Raw genomic sequence first — 10000 nt, forward strand, 5'->3', positions numbered from 1 at the left:
TGTGGGAGATGTCCCCATGCCCACTGAGTGGAAGACTGTGGGAGATGTCCCCATGCCCACTGAGTGGAAGGCTGTGGGAGATGTCCCCATGCCCACTGAGTGGAAGACTATGGGAGATGTCCCCATGCCCAGTGAGTGGAAGACTGTGGGAGATGTACCCATGCCCACTGAGTGGAAGGCTGTGGGAGATGTCCCCATGCCCACTGAGTGGAAGACTATGGGAGATGTCCCCATGCCCAGTGAGTGGAAGGCTGTGGGAGATGTCCCCATGCCCACTGAGTGGAAGGCTGTGGGAGATGTCCCCATGCCAAATGAGTGGAAGGCTGTGGGAGATGTCCCCATGCCCACTGAGTGGAAGGCTGTGGGAGATGTCCCCATGCCCACTGAGTGGAAGGCTCTGGGAGATGTCCCTATGTCCACTGAATGGAAGGCTGTGGGAGATGTCCCCATGCCCACTGAGTGGAAGACTGTGGGAGATGTCCCCATGCCCACTGAGTGGAAGGCTGTGGGAGATGTCCCCATGCCCACTGAGTGGAAAGCTGTGGGAGATGTCCCCATGCCCACTGAGTGGAAAGCTGTGGGAGATGTCCCCATGCCCACTGAGTGGAAGGTTGTGGGAGATGTCCCCATGCCCACTGAGTGGAAGTAAACTGCCACTCTCTAGGTGATCAGAGCTGGCACGTCTCTGGCTAGGCAAGTGCCACGGTATTTCGCAATGCATTGTGGGTAGACATGCTTGTTGGACAAAGGCTTTGTTTACAGTGTGGACCTAAATGGATCGTACGAAATAAGACAACCAAGAGTACGGTTCTCGCTACCAGAAATAAATAATTTCAAATGGTGGAATTGACTCATATGAGTGCCTCCGAGAGATGTGAATCAAGTACAAATGCCGCCAAACTTGTCTTAGTGATGGGGATTCCAGTTATTTGTGGAGAGTCGGCTCTTTCACTCTGGCTCTTTTGGTTTGGCTCACTAAAAAGAGCCCTTTCTGGTTTGGCTCACTAAAAGGACCCAAATCTTTTGGTTTGGCTCACTAAAAAGAACCGTCTCTTTTGGTTTGGCTCACTAAAAAGAGACCTTTCTGGTTTGGCTCACTAAAAGGACCAAAATCTTTTGGTTTGGCTCACTAAAAAGAACCGTCTCTTTTGGTTTAGCTCACTAAAAAGGGCCAGGTCTTTTGGTTTGGCTCACTAAAAAGACCCAAATCTTTTGGTTTGGCTCACTAAAAAGACCCAAATCTTTTGGTTTGGCTCACTAAAAAGAGCCGGCTATTTTGGTTTGGCTTACTAAAAAGAGCCCTTTCTGGTTTGGCTCACTAAAAGGACCCAAATCTTTTGGTTTGGCTCAATAAAAAGAACCGGCTATTTTGGTTTGGCTCACTAGAAAGAGCCTCTTTTGGTTTGGCTCACTAAAAATAGACTCTTTTGGTTTGGCTCTCAAAAAGAGTCGTCTCTTTTGGTTTGGCTCACTAAAAAGAGCCGGCTCTTTTGGTTTGGCTCAATAAAAAGAGCCGTCTTATTTGGTTTGGCTCACTAAAAAGAACCGGCTATTTTTGTTTAGCTCACTAAAAAGATCCGAACCTTTTGTTTGGCTCTCTAAAAAGAGCCGTCTCTTTTGGTTTGGCTCACTAAAAGGGCCAGGTCTTTTGGTTTGGCTCACTAAAAAGACCCAAATCTTTTGGTTTGGCTCACTAAAAAGAACTGGCTATTTTGGTTTGGCTCACTAAAAAGACCCAAATCTTTTGGTTTGGCTCACTAAAAAGAGCCGTTTCTTTTGGTTTGGCTCACTAAAGAGAGTCGGCTCCTTTGGTTTGGCTCGCTATATAGAGCCCGCTATTTTGGTTTGGCTCACTAAAAAGACCCAAATCTTTTGGTTTGGCTCACTAAAGAGAGTTGGGTCTTTTGGTTTGGCTCGCTATATAGAGCCCGCTCTTTTGGTTTGGCTCACTAAAAAGAGCCGTTTCTTTTGGTTTGGCTCACTAAAGAGAGTTGGGTCTTTTGGTTTGGCTCGCTATATAGAGCCCGCTCTTTTGGTTTGGCTCACTAAAAAGAGCCGTTTCTTTTGGTTTGGCTCACTAAAAAGAGCCGTTTCTTTTGGTTTGGCTCACTAAAAAGAGGAATTGACTTATGAGTGCCTCTGAGAGATGTGAATCAAGTAAAAATGCTGCCAAACTTGTCTGAGTGATGAGAATTCCGGCTCTTTTGGTTTGGCTCACTAAAAAGAGTCGCCTCTTTTGGTTTGGCTCACTAAAAAGAGTCGGCTTTGTGTCGGCATATGTGTGAATGCTCCAAAACATTCACACATGATTTTCTACACCAAAATTCATCAATGTATTCTTCTTCTTCTTCTCCAGATTTTGGCGCTCTCTACTTTCCACATTTTTCACCCGATTCAAACCGTTCCAACTTCAAACTGTTCAGCCTATTCGGGAATTGCGGGCTTTCCCGAATAGGCTATTCGGGAACCTATTCAAACCATTCCACCTTCAACACATTCCACCATTCTGGAAATGTAAACTTCCCCTTTTCCAAGTTAAAAAAAAATTCCAGGATTTTCCAGAATTCCTGGTTTTCCAAAGCCCTATTTCCACCCTTTTTTCTGGCGACTACTACTCCCACATTTTTCAATCCACTTCAACCGTTCCACCGTCAAAACATTCCTCTTAATCAGGACAAAAAACAAAGTTGCTTTTTGAATTGGAAAAATTCCCATTTTCCCCCAAATTCCAGGAATTCTGTAACTCCATTTCTCAATTCCACATGTTACTACTTCAGCATTTCTTGACCGATTTGAAAAATTCCAACACCAAAAATTTCAACTCATTCAGACCATTCAAGTTTCCCGCTTTTCCCGAAATTCCCAAATTGTTTGGAAAATCCCGTTGGAATCAATGGGACATTCTTCAAAGTTCCACAACTCCCACATTTTTCATCTGATTCAAACTGTTCCAACTTCAAAATATTCAGCCTATTCAGGAATCGCGGGCTTTCCCTTGAAAAATTCCCAGATTTCCCGGGACATTTTCCCCATTCAAAATGAATTGGCCATTTTTCAAACTTCCACCATTTCCACATATTTCAACCGATTCCAACCATTCCACCATTCTGGAAATGTAAACTTCCCCTTTTCCGAGTTAAAAAACAAACTCCAGGATTTTCCAGAAATCCTGGTTTTCCAAAGCCCTATTTCCAACCTTTTTTCTGGCGACTACTCCTCCCACATTTTTCAATCCACAGGACAAAAAAACGATGTTGTTTTTTGAACTGGAAAAATTCCCATTTTCCCCAAAATTCCAGGAATTCTGCAACTCCGTTCCTCAATTCAACATGTTACTACTTCAGCATTTCTCTACCGATTTGAAACATTCCAACACCAACCATTTCAACTCATTCAGACCATTCAAGTTTTTTTTACCATTTCAAAAAAAAAAATTCCAGCTTTTCCCAAAATTCCCAAATTGTTTGGAAATCCCCATTGGAATCAATGGGACATTCTTCAAAGTTCCAGAACATTTTTCATTGATTCAAACCGTTCCAACTTCAACATATTCAGCCTGTTCGGGAATTGTGTCCACTACTTCAACAATTCTAAAAAAAAAAAAATCCAGGTTTTTATTTCAACATCAGCATTGGAGCATTCACACGCCATTCCTTCAGGAATTGCCTCATCTAGTCGATATTTAAAGTTGAGTTTTGGTGGTACAATAAATACTCATTGTCAGAATAATTGTATCCAAGTTTTCACAAAACTTTGTGTTGCCATGAGTTCCCGGCGGGCAGACCAAAGCTGTCTTTGATCTTACCAAACAAAAGGCTTGTAAAACTCCACTGTGTAGGATGGGAAGCAACATGAAGGTGTTCTGTTTCTTTGATGTGTTGTAATCCACAGAAATATTTTGGTCTTGACCCGAGAACTACAAAGCAGGGGTGCAAATTAACACTCGCCAGTCGCCATTTGCGAGCTATTTTTAGCTTTGGCGAGTAAAATATTTGCCTAACTTGCCACGCTGGCGAGTTGAAAAAGTGAGGTTCACAACAGCAATAATGCAGCGCTTACCGGTACCTAAAGCAACACGGAGATCATTATTTTACCAAGCACATATTTGTTGTGATGTCACGTTCGACGTTCCGTAGACTAGTTGCTAAGAGACGGCAGTTAGCTAGCCTAGTAGTTAGCTTAGAGCGCGCACTACAGGGATATCTCTCAGGCGACAGTCACAGAGTGTACCGGTAACGTCACTCGAGTCTTAATAGCTAACAATCATTCTTCCTAGCCTTAAGCCTATAAATCTTATCGTTATGTGGCGCTTCCTGAAACCCATAGCTAAAAAGGCACGGACGGAGGAGGAGGAGGAGGAGGAGGAGGAGGAGGGGGGTCGCGATGCGAATGCTGCGAAACCCAAACCGACCAGCGCTGGAACTGGGGGGAGAAAGTTTCAGACGAAGTGGCTATACGACGATGCAGGGAAAAAACGCGACTGGCTGACTGTCAAGAACAACATCATGTTTTGCACTGTGTGCACAACTTTTGGAAAGGACAAAAAAAGTCAGGCGAGTCACTTTGTTGTGGGCTGCTCCTCGATGAAAGTTGAAAGTATAATATCACATGAAGGCACTCGCAACCACGACAAAAATATGAAAATAAAGCAAGCCAAGTCTGCCCCACTCCATGAAGCGCCCTCGGTGCAAGTTCTCACTAAACTCTCGGACGTAAACACCCAGAAGATGAAGCTTCTTTTCCGAAATGCGCACGCCATCGCCAAGAAAGGTCGACCCATCACCGACTACGTCTGGCAATGCAGGTAATTGTTAGCTGTGTCCTGTGTTTATATTTACATTACAAATGCCATGGATGTAAAGTGACAGTTTAATGATTGTGGTTACACATCGACAGTGACAGTGTTGATATATAGTTTGATGTCTGGATGTAATGTTACATTGGCAGGATTGGATAGTTTAATGATAGTGGTAGCAGTGTGCTGCTGATATATTTTCATGCCATGTCTGGGGATTTAAAATTGGTAAATAGCTAATCATATATTGCTTTTGTTATTCCTGCAACGTGGCTGACATTTATGCATTATCTGCACTGCATCATGCGTCCTGCTTCTAGTTTCATAGGATAGTAAAAAAAAGAATCTATATACTCTATATACTATACTGTGGCCCCTGGTTGGTTGTAGAATTGGTTTTAATGTGACGTGAACACTTCTACATGGCGGAATACAATGGTAAAGGAAATAGTTTGTTTTGGCATTTGGCGAGTAAAAAATATGGTTGGCGAGTATGTTTTTTCACCTACTAGCCACTTGGCGAGTTGGTCAAAAAGTTAGTTTGCACCCCTGCTACAAAGCGGAGAGGAAGCAGGGCCTGACTCCCCTCGAGGCACTTTTTCTTTGAACTGTTCGGTGGCCGAGGGCGACGGCTGTTTACGACCTTTTCTTTGAACCGACCTTTTCTTTGAACTGTTTTGTAATCAAAGGCGATGGCTGTTTATGACCCCCGTCCCTTTGGAAACGGCTGTTGCCATGCAATCAGGGAAAGTGCACATAAAAGAGGAGGCGTACAATCTTTCATCAGAGCGTGGTGAGACTTTACAAAGAGTACAGTCTCCTCAATTGAGCCAAATGTTTAATTCCTTGCTTCTTGTCTTGGTTAATAATGTCATCAGTGTTTGAACCTGACACTCACGTTTTTAAATGTATGAACAATTGTGTTATTAATCGTGACTTCAATATAAATCAAAAATAATCGTGGTTATTATTTTCATGGCCTCCACATCACTATTGCACACACGTCTATTTCTGGCGCCGAAAACACACACTGAGAGAAGCGAGAAAGGCTTTACTACTCTCATGTGATTGGCTCCATGTGTACCTGCACACAGCAGCCTAAAATGAGGGCTTGCAAAAAAGCGAATGAAATGATCAGACATCGCCCGGAGAGACGTTTTCAGGGGGAGACAGTTAAAAAGCTGTGGCTGCTTTATAGATTCAATAAGTCCCCGACACCCATGTGGCAAAACCACCATCAATCTATCATTCTGAAGAGTCCAATCCAATTTGGAGTGCAGAGGAGGCCCAGAGCCCCAAAGCCTTATCCAAACCCAGACCACAAAGCCTTCTTACCTTCATCCCTTCCAGTCTGTGTGCTTGAAGTGGACTTTACGTCTACACGCTGACGACGACCGCACACCTCGGCTGACGGCTCATTTTAAAAGTGTGCTGCACGGGAAGAAAGATGATGAAAGACGGCGGCGGCCGTTGTGGAAAAACGTCAGGCTCTGAGACCGGGACTCAAGCCGAGGCACAAACAGAGCATCGAATCCTCGTATTTGTGTTGGACAAAGGGCGGAGGGAGGTCACCGCCGTTCATGCTCGTCATTACAACACGCTTTCAAACACCTTCCTCTGAATCAAAATGCACTTACAGGGGAGTCAAGTCCAGCTGCCGCTGATTTGTATCTGGAGGTGCACCAAAGCACTTCCAGTTTCCTTACAATTCTGGTTCCAATGGGCCGTTCAAACATCAATTACAGTAAGTATGTTTCTGCTGAAATTCTCTTTCAAGCCTCACCCACCGAATTTTGTAAGAAACAATATATATATTTCCACCTATTAGCCGCACCGTACTGGTGCAAAACACTGGTACAGGCAGTAAAACGGCTGATCAGACAAAACAGAAGTCATCGTAATCAGAAAGGTTAACCAACGAACAAGATTTCTCTACAGCAGGGGTCACCAACGCCAGGTAGCCCGTAAGGACCAGATGAGTAGCCCGCTGGCCTGTTCTAAAAATAGCTCAAATAGCAGCACTTACCAGTGAGCTGCCTCTATTTTTTTAATTTTATTTATTTACTAGCAAGCTGGTCTCGCTTTGCCCGACATTTTTAATTCTAAAAGAGACAAAACTCAAATAGAATTTGAAAATCCAAGAAAATATTTTAAAGACTTGGTCTTCACTTGTTTAAATAAATTCATTATTTTTTTTACTTTGCTTCTTATAACTTTCAGAAAGACAATTTTAGAGAAAAAATACAACCTTAAAAATGATTTTAGGATTTTTAAACACATATACCTTTTTACCTTTTAAATTCCTTCCTCTTCTTTCCTGACAATTTAAATCAATGTTCAAGTAAATTTATTTTTTTTATTGTAAAGAATAATAAATAAATTTTAATTTAATTCTTCATTTTAGCTTCTGTTTTTTCGACGAAGAATATTTGTGAAATATTTCTTCAAACTTATTATGATTAAAATTCAAAAAAATTATTCTGGCAAGTCTAGAAAATCTGTAGAATCAAATTTAAATCTTATTTCAAAGTCTTTTGAATTTTCTTTTAAAATTTTTGTTCTGGAAAATCTAGAAGAAATAATGATTTGTCTTTGTTAGAAATATAGCTTGGTCCAATTTGTTATATATTCTAACAAAGTGTAGATTGGATTTTAACCTATTTAAAACATGTCATCAAAATTCTAAAATTAATCTTAATCAGGAAAAATTACTAATGATGTTCTATAAATTATTTTTTAAAGTTTTTGTCTTCTTTTTTTCGGTTGAATTTTGAATTTTAAAGAGTCGAAATTGAATATAAACTATGTTTCAAAATTTAATTGTCAATTTTTCGTGTTTTCTCCTCTTTTAAACCGTTCAATTAAGTGTAAATATCATTAATTATTAATAATAACATAGAGTTAAAGGTAAATTGAGCAAATTGGCTATTTCTGGCAATTTATTTAAGTGTGTATCAAACTGGTAGCCCTTCGCATTAATCAGTACCCAAGAAGTAGCTCTTGCTTTCAAAAAGGTTGGTGACCCCTGCTGTACAGAATCTCCTCTCTGGTCAACAAAAGCACCTTGAGGATTCTGGCGGGAACTCTCGTTCAACCCTTTTTCGATTGCGCATGCACCTCCTGGTACACTAGCACCTCCAAAACCCTCAAATCTAAACTCCAAACATCTCAGAACAAGCTAGTCAGATTACTTCTGGACCTCCACCCCAGATCCCACCTCACTCCTACCCACTTCTCCAAAGTGGGCTGGCTCAAGGTGGAGGACAGAGTTAAACAACTTGCACTGAGCCTAGTCTATAAAATCCGCTACACCTCCCTGATACCGAAGTACATGTCAAACTACTTCCTTAACGTAAATGACCGCCATAACCACAACACCAGGGGGAGCTCCACTAACCACGTGAAACCCAGATTCCGATCTAACAAAGGTCTTAACTCATTCTCTTTCTATGCCACATTAATGTGGAATGCGCTCCCAACAGGTATAAAAGAAAGGGCATCTCTATCCTCCTTCAAAACCGCAATAAAAGTTCACCTCCAGGCAGTTACAACCCTAAACTAACACCCTCCCCGGATTGCTAATAATCAAATGTAAACAATCAAATGCAGATACTTTTTCTTTTTCTTATGCCTTCTGATCTCTCTCTCTCTCTCTCTCTCTCTATGTCCACTACTTGCTGTCCATATCCTACCCCCCCCCCCCCCACACACACCCCTGATTGTAAATAATGTAAATAATTCAATGTGATTATCTTGTGTGATGACTGTATTATGATGATAGTATATATCTGATAGTATATATCTGTATCATGAATCAATTTAAGTGGACCCCGACTTAAACAAGTTGAAAAACATATTGGGGTGTTACCATTTAGTGGTCAATTGTACGGAATATGTACTTCACTGTGCAACCTACTAATAAAAGTCTCAATCAATCAATCAGTCATGGACCCGCTCCAATGAAAACAAACCAAACGCAAAATCTCACTTCCTCTCCGACTCCACGTTGTGGGGGAAATTCACTGAGGAATTTTGTGAAACTGAAACAATACAAAAAGACCAAAAGCAGTGAAGTTGTCACGTTGTGTAAATGGTACATAAAAAAAAGAATACGATGATTTGCAAATCCTTTTCAACTTATATTCAATTGAATAGACTGCAAAGATAAGATACTTAACGTTCGAACTGGAAAACTTTATTTTTTTTGCAATATATTAGCTCATTTGGAATTCAAAACACTGGTGCAAAAGATTATTTGGATGCTTGTTTACACACCCTTTTAAACAGTGTCTGTAACACGGCAGTAAAATGGCCGATCAAACAAAACAGAAGTGATAGTCATGGACCCGCTCCAATGAAAACAAACAAAACACAAAATCCAACTTCCTCTCTGACTCCACGGTGACATTGTGGGGGTATTCACTGAGGAATTTGTGAAACTGAAACAATACAAAAAGACCAAAACCAGTGAAGTTGCCACGTTGTGTAAATCGTGAATAAAAACAGAATACAATAATTTGCAAATCCTTTTCAACCAATTGAATAGACTGCAAAGACTCAACATTTGAACTGGTAAACTGTTATTTTTTGCAAATATTAGCTCATTTGGAATTCGATGCCTGTGACGTGTTTCAAAAGAGCTGGCACAAGTGGCAAAAAAGACTGAGAAAGTTGAGGAATGCTCTTTAAACACTTCTTTGGAACATCCCACAGGTGAACGGGCTAATTGGGAACAGGTGGGTGCCATGATTGGGTATAAAAGCAGCTTCCATGAAATGCTCAGTCATTCACAAACAAGGACGGGGCGAGGGTCACCACTTTGTCAACAAACGCGTGAGCAAATTGTCCAACAGTTTAAGAACAACATTTCTCAACCAGCTATTGCAAGGAATTTAGGGATTTCACCATCTACGCTCCGTATAATCAAAAAAAGGTTCAGAGAATCTGGAGAAATCACTGCACGTAAGCGATGATATTACGGACCTTGGATCCCTCAGGCATCAAAAAGCGACATCAGTGTGTAAAGGATATCACCACATGGGCTCAGGAACACTTCAGAAAACCACTGTCAGTAACTACAGTTGGTCGCTACATCTGTAAGTGCAAATTAGAACTCTACTATGCAAAGCGAAAGCCATTTATCAACAACACCCAGAAACACCGCTTGCTTCTCTGGGCCCGAGCTCATCTAAGCTGAACTAATGC

At 41.4% G+C, this 10000-nt stretch overlaps 1 protein-coding gene and 1 long non-coding RNA gene across 4 annotated transcripts in view; one reads left to right on the top strand and one right to left on the bottom strand.

Moving 5' to 3' along the window:
• LOC133641759 (protein diaphanous homolog 3-like) overlaps positions 1–10000 on the bottom strand; it is a 307291-nt gene that overhangs the window by 74307 nt on the left and 222984 nt on the right. The window lies entirely within an intron of this gene.
• The window catches only part of LOC133641775 (uncharacterized), a 34809-nt gene continuing 31075 nt past the window's right edge, over positions 6267–10000 (top strand). The window contains exon 1 of the long non-coding RNA XR_009824339.1: positions 6267–6539. This is a non-coding gene — a long non-coding RNA (uncharacterized LOC133641775). The remainder of the gene's footprint in view (positions 6540–10000) is intronic.

The sequence above is a fragment of the Entelurus aequoreus genome, linkage group LG02, assembly GCF_033978785.1.
Source record: "Entelurus aequoreus isolate RoL-2023_Sb linkage group LG02, RoL_Eaeq_v1.1, whole genome shotgun sequence".
Lineage (NCBI taxonomy): Eukaryota > Metazoa > Chordata > Actinopteri > Syngnathiformes > Syngnathidae > Entelurus > Entelurus aequoreus.